General features: G+C 37.8%; 1 long non-coding RNA gene across 1 annotated transcript; it reads right to left on the bottom strand.

Annotated features, from left to right (window-relative positions):
- Positions 1-61: 61 nt before the first annotated feature.
- Positions 62-2761, bottom strand: LOC130180217 (uncharacterized). Its single transcript, XR_008829370.1, has 3 exons — positions 2676-2761; positions 2325-2389; positions 62-246 (listed from the first exon to the last, which is right to left on the bottom strand). It is a non-coding gene; the product is annotated as an uncharacterized LOC130180217 (long non-coding RNA).
- Between the last annotated feature and the right edge of the window lie 6837 nt (positions 2762-9598).

Genomic DNA, 9598 nt, shown 5'->3' with positions numbered 1-9598 from the left:
TGCAAAAAGTTTTTTTCTTCCCCATTTCTATTACTGAAGTCTGTTTTTCTTATCCTACTTTGTTCCATTTTGTTGCCAATTTGATTTTTATTACAATTTAATTTCGTCTTATTTTTTACTAATTTTGTCTTATTGTGTGTACAATGGAGAGACAGCACAATGTCATTGTGCCGTGACTCATTTACCTTTCCTTCCAGACGGAGGGGAAAAAGTGCTGAGAGTTGTACCATGTTATGTAGAGAAAGCCTGGGCAATAGAAAGAAATAAATGGGTGAGTGAATGCAGATGCATGTTCAGTCTCCACACACACACACACACACACACACACACACACACACACACACACACACAGACAGAGACAGACAGACAGACAGACACAGACAGACAGACAGACAGACAGACAGACAGACACACAGACACACACACAGACACACACACAGACACACACACACACACACACACACACACAGCTTTTGGGCTAATAAATTAGTGTGCATTGACTCACTCACTCTGACCTCTTGCTGTATCAGAGAAATTACCTTATTGTAGGTTAATGGCTGTAATGGAGAAGCGTTTACATTTCCACCTTTTCCATTTACCTAGATTTTAATGAATTTCTTACACACTCATAGGTTGAGTAAACGGAGGTTAGTTGTTACTACAGAGTTAGTATTGGGGAGGTTTGACATATCACTAACGTATGATCAAAAGTGCAGACCTGTTCAGATGACAGAAAGGAGCATTATAAAAGGTCTTATCCATGACCATGAAACAATGAGAAATCAAAGGAAATATTCCTGTGTCCGTAATTATCAATGATAACTTACAAGAGGCTATATGAAATTATAAAAAGTTATAAACTGCTCCAAAACTGAATCATATTAAATTGGATGGCAATCAGCAGAATTTGTCAGCTACAATAGAGGTTTTACAAGCGAAAATTTTATAATCACCACTTAAAAAGCAATATGAGAAAACTAGCAGAGCTACAAAGAGGCTCAATCAGCTGTGCCCAGATAGCAGGAAGATTAGAAAAAAAACATCAAATCAAAATTTTCAGTAGAAGTGTTTTGACAAAAGATTTCAAAGACAGACAAGAATGTTTAAAAATAACCATAAGACAATAAAGATAGTAATTTAACTATAACTATTAATCTATCTCCTGCAATTTATTGTATCTCAGTATCTCTTAAGAATTCAAAAGAAGCTTATCTTGATGAATGTGATGTATGTGCACTTGAGAGACAAAGATTTTAAAGGCTTCATGAAGCTTCATGTATGAATGTGGGCACATTGAATCTTAAGACAACTCTGTCAAGCTACCCTCAGGAACCCCAAAGATGTATGAATGAAATTCATGCAGAAGGAATCCACAAGCTGCTTAGATCCACTGTGTACAACATGAAATATCACAACTGAGGAAATAAAGGCAGCATGTGCGGTGTTGATAGAAGATTCGGTGGTGTGCAATGTAAACTTACAGAGGTAATACAAGGACTAATCCCTTGTTATTTTAGAGTGTTACTAGGTCTGTCAGCATAGCATTCCTACTCGCCATATTAATTGCTAAAGTTAGAGCTGCACTATTCAATTTCTTTTATATTAAAAAGGGATCATGCTTATAGTGACAAAGCACAGTCATCACCCAAGATTTCATTCCTGGTTGATTTGACGACACCTGCAGTTCCTTGTGTTAACAACAAATGTGGTTTAATACCACAAGTCACAGAGTTCTGGTGGCAGTGAAACAAACTATTGTCATTTTAATAAAGACATTTCAATAAAGACGTCCTTTTAAAAAAGCCCTTTTCCATCAATCTGTGAGCAATTGAGATCTGATTTCATGCTGTACATGGCCTAAGTCTATGAATTGTAGGGCGCAATGAAAGGAGTTGGTTGTTTCTCCAGTTAAATGCTTTTAATGTGAAGCTACAACAGTAGGAAGTATTTCATTTGAATTAGTAGCAACTTAATACAAGCATTTTTTGTGGCCAGACGCCCAGTTCATACAAATGCAAATATATAAATATTGCAATACTGTCATCACTGGGCCATAGGCTCAATTACCATCATGTTAACTCATTCAGTGAAAGATAGTGACTAAACAGATGTTTACTGAAGTGAAAATCTTTGAGATTGCCTCTTTAAAGCATGTCTCAGCTTACTGTTTATGGCAGCAACATGCAGCTGTTTTCAGTGAAAAACCTTTGAAACCTCCTGTCCAGCACCAAAGAGCAGACCACCACAGTTAGCCATTAGCTTGTGAACACACAGCAGCGTTTAGCAGCTAAAAAGAGATATTTCCCTTGTTTGACGATACTCACCATCACTTTATATGATGATGTGTTGCCAGGTTTTCTGCTTCACCAAGTGGCCAAAACATCAACAACTGTAAACACAACACTAACACATTAGCATCATATAAAGATTAATAAAAAAGATTAATTTCTTTTACACTGCCTTTCTGAGAGATCACACACAACTGGAGAGGAGCGATGTCATCACATGCAGGGGCTCTATGCTAATCGACAGCTAGCTAAGTTAGCAGAGTAAGGCTAGCTGTGGCTTATATAGCGTTAAAAACCATCAAAGTCACGGGCAGCTTGTCTAAGCTAACATCTCGTTATGTTAGTGTAATTATTGTTTGTATAAAAATATTAACATTTCTTACTTACCAGATACTAATGACGGACACACAACTCCACAGAACAATGCGCTGTCACAGCCTGGGATTTGCAGACCGGACGCGATCTGCGCTCCGTTTCGACAGCGACCGGTTTCAAGTCTACTTTCCGTTTACCTTCCGTGCCTGGCTGGATGCCTCGTTTCTATTGGCCGCGCGGGTATTCGTCACAGCGCGCAGGTGTCAAAGTTCTACTAGATTGAAATTTGACAGTCGCGCTCACTCGAGCAGCGGCAGCGCGCCGCGGCACAAGTCACTGGTGTTATTTTTAAACTTTTATTCAGCTGCTTCCTACCACTGAAAATGACACACTAATGAGAGCAGTTAAAATGAACCATAACAATAAAGTTGTGGGCTAAAAACAAAACAACACTTCAAGCGACATTTTTTACATTAAGCATTTTATTAGTGTAGCTTTAAGCAAGTACAATATCATAATTGGAGGAAAAGATGGATACAAATATGAAGATAAGTAATTATAGAAGTGATCATAAACAAATAGTATCCTTTAACTATTTGTACAAACAGGTGTTTTTGTGCTAAATCTATTTAGCTATAGTTCAGGCAGTCGCAGACGTGCATGCACAACATAAAATTCATTCCACTCTATTTCTTCTGGCCTGTCCTGACAATAAATGCTGTGTCTGGCAATTGTCATTTTGGTTCATATACACCTGACAAGGCAAATAAGGACAGTGAAGTTACATAACCCAGACTCAAATCCAGATTTTTCTCTCTGCTTCTCCATCTGTGGTGTTCTCCTTTTCTCTCTTGTTACCTATCCAAACACATGCATACACGCACATCAGAGACAGCGGAAGTGGAACAATTCCCAGGTGGCTTCAAACTAAAAGAACTCATCTCTTATAAAACTGAGCTTCTGACCACTCGACGGGGCCTTTGAAAGAGTAATCTCGTGAATCCTACTCCCTCCCTTTCATGCTGAGACACACAGCCCTTTCAGCTTTACGCATCTCAGCCCAGCTCGAGCGGCTCGGCCCTCGTTAGCTGGCTGTTGAATATTTAATGTTCCCCAAACTTCAGAGAAAGAGAGAGGCAGTGGACAAAAAAGAACAAGATACGAGTAGGCAACCTGACACCATCACATAGTGGCAGCGAGAACACGTACGCAGCAGATGACGTAGTTTGAGGACGTTAGTGTGCATTAATTCAGTTTTACTGGGAAAATAAACCATATGTGTAAATGTAGACACTGATGCATATGTTTTGCCCTCTTTCTGTCTGGTCTGTTACATTCTTGCTGTCTTTTTTATGAATGGCCTAGTGAGTATAGGCTATTGGCATTTTAGAAGTTTGTAACACACACATGCGTGCGCACACACACACCACACTGAACACACCAACTCCTCAGGATTAGCTTTAATATATTCAGTATGTTCTTCTTTTTTCAATCACTGAACTCAGGGAGGCTCAGTGGAAAGGATGAATCTATATTCATTAATAAAGCTTTTGTGGGATGTATTCTAATAAATGCAGTTAATTTACATACATCACACACAAATAAACATGCATTAACACGGTCAAATGCACATGCAAACTGCGTACGCCACACTTTCTAAAAGTTTCACACCAGCTGCTTTGTAAGATCAAATTTGCATTTCTAGCCTCTTTTCCTCTTACTCTAGCTCTCTCTTCTTGTTGTTTTCAACCTGCCACAAGAGTGTACGTGGCCTGAAGGCAGGCTTTGTTAGCTGGACATCGTGAGAGCATCATGTCCTCCCTCTAATATAATCAGTTTCAGTGAATTACAACAGCGCCTAATGCATTAGGACCTGGTGACACTCATTTAGTCCACTTAAGCCCCTGCATGTCTCAGACTTTGGAAAGTTGGAGCAGTGAACTGAAAGAGTGACATCTGTCTAAACAGCATCTCTTCCCGGTGACACAGGAGAATTACAATAATGATTTTTTTCACATCAAAGAATTCTTGAACATAAAAATCGTACTGTAAAGCTGTCCTAGTCTTCAAAGAAAATCTCTTATCTCGACTAGAGGCGCTCGCTGAATCTTTAGCCACAATAATCTGTCTGCAGGGGAATTTTTAAGGAGTTGAACAAAATGTTTCCATATTCAGAATTTAACACTGTTGTTAATTCATACAGGAACATGCAGAGAATTAGCTGGAAGCATCAAATATTTGGCATTTCAGTTGAACGCTACGAGTCTACAGCCATGCTAGTATCTTTGCGAGGCTATAATCAGGTACAGTGATTTTGTTGAGATAAATGCTAACATTAGTGTGTTAGCATGCTGATGTTTACCCAGTCACTATATAGTCATTATGTTTGCAATGTTCACAATCTTAATACAACATGTTAGCATGCGAACATTCACAAATTAGCACACAATTCATCCTTTGGGGAACATAAATGTGAGAGCCAAATCTTGTAGCAATAAACCCGGTAGTTTTTTTAAAAAAACATTCACTGAAACCCAGAAAAGTTGTCAACCTCATGATGGCGCCAGAGGAAAAGTCAGGGGGTCACCAAAGTGAGTAGGATTCTATGTCCCTGAGGCATGAGTACAAAATGTTTTGCCAATCTTTCTCTGACATGTTTCATTGGAAAAGTGAAAACTTTGACCTGCAGGTCAAGGAATAGTCAGGAAAAGTAACCAGTTTCATCTCCTGGGGTCCATGAATGTCTGCACCAAATTTCATGGCAATCCGTCCAGCAGATGTTGAGATATTTCGATCCAATATAACCAGTTAGCCAAATAACTGTTTTAGCACTACTCCACAAAACCTGTAAATTGTAACTTCAGCATCTATAACACTTTAAAACTCTCAAAAAAGTTTATTAGAGCCAAGAAAAAAAGGGATCCAAAAACAGACTGTTGGTTTGCTCTAACATTATCACCCTTTTTAGATTAAATACACTTAAGAAGAAGAAGCCAAGTGAATTCCTGTCATCATTTATCTACACCTGAGTTCAGCCCCTGTCACAATCCTCAGATAATGAAGTGCAAAGTGCTTGCTTTTAGCATGTGAAACACAGCGTGCTGCATGGCCCTTTGAAGATGCTTTGTATGTGATTCTGTAACAAATGTGAATGAGCTACACACAACATTAGGAAAGGTTATTGTTCATCTTCAAAGCTCACTTCGTTTGACATCAAAAGCTAAAAGAATAGAGTGATTTATGATGCAGTGAACTTAAGGCTGTCAGGGGTAGCCAATTATTCTACTTATGCACCCGAGTCATTTAGAAAGCAACGCACTGGTCATAAATAATAGGCACGCTGTCTCAGTCATTGAGGTCAGAAATATTTCATGTTAATTAGAGATCTTGGAAGAACAGCTCAAATACCTGTTTTTCATTATCACAGAGAGCTCATTAGCCAGTTTCTTGGACATGGTTGAGTATTCTTCCTGCAGGAATCAACATCTGACATATTGTGTTGCAGTCTGTTCAAACTGTATCTAATCTCTCTATTCATCTAACTGATGAGAGATTTTAGATCTGAGTGGAATATCTGATGAAGCCTTTAATGTGTAAAAAAACAAACAAACAAATAAGAAAAAAAAAAATTTTTTTCTTTCTTTTTCTTTTTTTCCAGCAGGCATTTTTCTTTGACTCAGCATGTTCATAGGCGTGATCCTCTGGGAGCTGCCCCGGTATTAATTTTTGATCATTTTACTCCTCTCATGTTGACTTTCAGCTCAAATTAAAGGAATTCATAAAAGCCACTGGAGCAATAACTTACCATCTTCAAAGAATAGTTTTCTTTTACTCTGCTTTTCATTTTTCTTATTGTCCATACTGAATATTATTATAAAAAGGTTATTATTGTATAACTGTTTTCGTATTTACAGTAGGCAGCTGTCCACCACAATAATGTGTTCAAGGATTTTGGGTGTGCATTATCAATAGAGCATTTTGTGCGCCAGTAGCAAGTAGTTTATACACTGATGTATGACTGAGAAATGTGGATATTTGCAGTAATCAATTTATGAATCACAATATAGCAAGTGGTGGATGAAGCATTCAGATCCTTAACTTCAGTGAAAGTATTAATATTACAGTTACAAGTCACACATTCAAAATTGTACTTAAGTAAAAGTATAAAGTATCAAGTATCAGCATCAAAATATAATTAAAAAGAAATTTAAAATTTTCAAAAATTAAAGTACTCATTATTCAGGGGGGCCCCATTTCAAAATAAAGGATATTATTATAAATCATATATTATTCTGGTGCAATAATGTGTAATGCTGCAGCTGGTAAAGCTGCTGAGTAAATGTACTTAGTTACTTTCCATCACTGGCGATGTGTGCATATTCACATACAGTATAGTCAAACTGATGTTTAAAGCGAGGCATCCCAGCAGACCACCTTTTTCTTGCAGAGAACAACAAAACTTGTGGAAATGATAACATGATATAATCATATGGTCACAATATGTATCGACTGAAAGTCAATAAACAAATAAACACTTTTCACTGATGATGGCTTTCAGATGAATTTGTCACTCCCATGTTTATAAAATGAATGACTGCAATTCCAAAACAGGAGCCCAGATCAGACCTCACAATAAAGTGGCCTTTACAAGCCTGACAAGTGATAATAATACAGGAATCTACTCAGAATAAATTAGAGCTTAACGACCAGTTGGATTTTCCAAACCAAACCCAAAAGGAGACGCCCTCATAGGCTCTCACAACAGATATGAGTTTCACCTTCACTGTCTAGGCCTGAAAGTATTTTTACACATCACACTCAAGCTGTCTGCTCCAGGCATGTATGGTGGGGAGACTCAATGTGTCTAATACCACTTTTCCACCACATAATTCTTGAAGTGAGTCCTTTGTCAGGTCTGAGATCTAAGGGGCTTCCCAATGCAGCGCTCGCCGTATCAAAGAGAGACACCAAACTGCTGGCTCTGGTCAAATCACCAGACACCGAATCCACCAACCTCGCTCTTCATGTCCCGCAATCTCTGAGATTAAGTTTCCTTGCCAGTGTGCTCCTTGTGTGGTACACCACATTCAGACACGTTATCACCCAGATTATATCTACCATGTTTGTAGGTGTTGACTAGACTATCCAAGATTAGTGGAAATACATTACATACATACATGGCTCTGTCTTTGATACCTGAGAAGAATTTCAAAGCATGGCTTTTATTAGAGGAATAATTATACCTCCCCTCTGTGGCAAATGGTTTACACTTCTCTCAAAGGAGAAATAAAAACAAAGCACCACCTTATTTATTCAACCTCTTTATTTAAAGGTTTAATCTCAGCAATATTCATTTAATTGCTTCTTGATTCTTTTTCATTTCCTGGGTTAGAGCAGCTGAGTAAAAGAGGGTGACTCAGAGGAGTTTAGCTTTCAGCAGTGGGATGTGTTGAAGTACTATTATACAGTTTTCGATATCCTAAAAGTCTTATAAAAATTTTATTAGCTGACAGAAGATTGAGACATCATCGAGTCAGCATAGTTTGCAGAAAACCAGGCCCTGCAAGGTTTTGTCATCCTGGCTACTGCAGATTTTGTGGGACAGATGTGTAGACTAAAAGATCCTGAAGGATAAAGATGAGTTAGATGAGAAATTCAATACCACTCACAAGTGTGGTTGTCTGTCCAGCAGCTGGTTAGCTTAGCTTAGTGTAAAGACTGGACACAAGGGGAAAAAAGCTCGTCTGACTCTATCCAAAAGTTTCACAACTTCTCATTCTTACAATTTCATTTTTCTACACATTAAACTAATTAGATATAACCCGTTAATTTGTAAATTATAGGGTGCTGTTAGGTGGATTTTGTCACCTTCACCTGCTGATTGCTTTGTATTTACCGAAAGACAGAAAGAAAGTGAATAAGCTTATTTCCAAAAATGTCAAAGTATTCCTTGAATGTTTGGGTTTTAGAGATGAATGATCTCACAGTTAAAACAATATTTTTTTCCAACAGATAAGAAATGGAGTTTGCACTTTCAAGGATTGAATTTTTCAGATACCTACAACTGAGACGCTTTCTTACAACACAAATGTTAAAAAATCCCACCTCATTAAAACTGTTTCTTTAAGAAGTACACAAGGAAATTAGGTTTAATTATTTTCCAGTGTGTATCTAATGTTCTCGTCCACAAACCCAAACAACATTTTACAAATAAAAGATGAGAAGCTGAAATGAAACCAGATATATGATTAGATACGTGGGGAGAAGTTGGTAGGGGACTAATTGTAATATTTCGGGGGAGTTTAGATAGAAAGTTAATAACAAGATTCTTCAAGACCCCCGCAGGTAACAGGAAACTGGCGCCCAGCTCCCTCAGATAAGTGTTAGAGAAAATGTGGACAACAAACTGGCAGCACACTAACACACACACACAAAAACCTAAGTTAAGAAATTTTTTAAAGGATGTATTTGATCCCCTCAGAAGTTTTCCACAATGATATTCACAAAGATCCAAAAAAAAGCCCTTCCAGCTGTACTTCCAGAGGTTTTTAAGGGAAGGACTAAAATCTACTTGCGCTGAATGAATAAGTCAACACAGAGGAGAATACAAGGATCCAAAAAATACAAGTCCTTAAAAAAATGCAGAAAAAAGGATTATTGTCTATTTCTTTATCAAAACTTTTTACTATTTGTATCCAAATGGAAACGTTCATTGAGAAATATTATTTAATCATCTTGGAAAAGCATTAAAAACATTTTACAGTAATAGGAAACAGGGTAAAAGGATAAAGTCTAGTCGTAGTAACAGCCGTTAAATGTAGTGTACTTACTTTTGAATCACATTGGTCAATTTTGCAATTAAGTAAGGTGGGGCTGTTTGCTTTGTAGCCAAACAATTCGGCATATTTCCCCATGAATGTGACCAAATACAGACCAGATGTGGAGTGGACCATGTGACCAGCATTAGTACCCACAGGAGGTGCCATTGTCTTTCA

This window comes from Seriola aureovittata, chromosome 13 (assembly GCF_021018895.1).
Source record: "Seriola aureovittata isolate HTS-2021-v1 ecotype China chromosome 13, ASM2101889v1, whole genome shotgun sequence".
NCBI lineage: Eukaryota > Metazoa > Chordata > Actinopteri > Carangiformes > Carangidae > Seriola > Seriola aureovittata.
The sequence above is the reverse complement of the archived record's forward strand: the minus strand, read 5'-3'. Positions and strand labels throughout refer to the sequence as shown.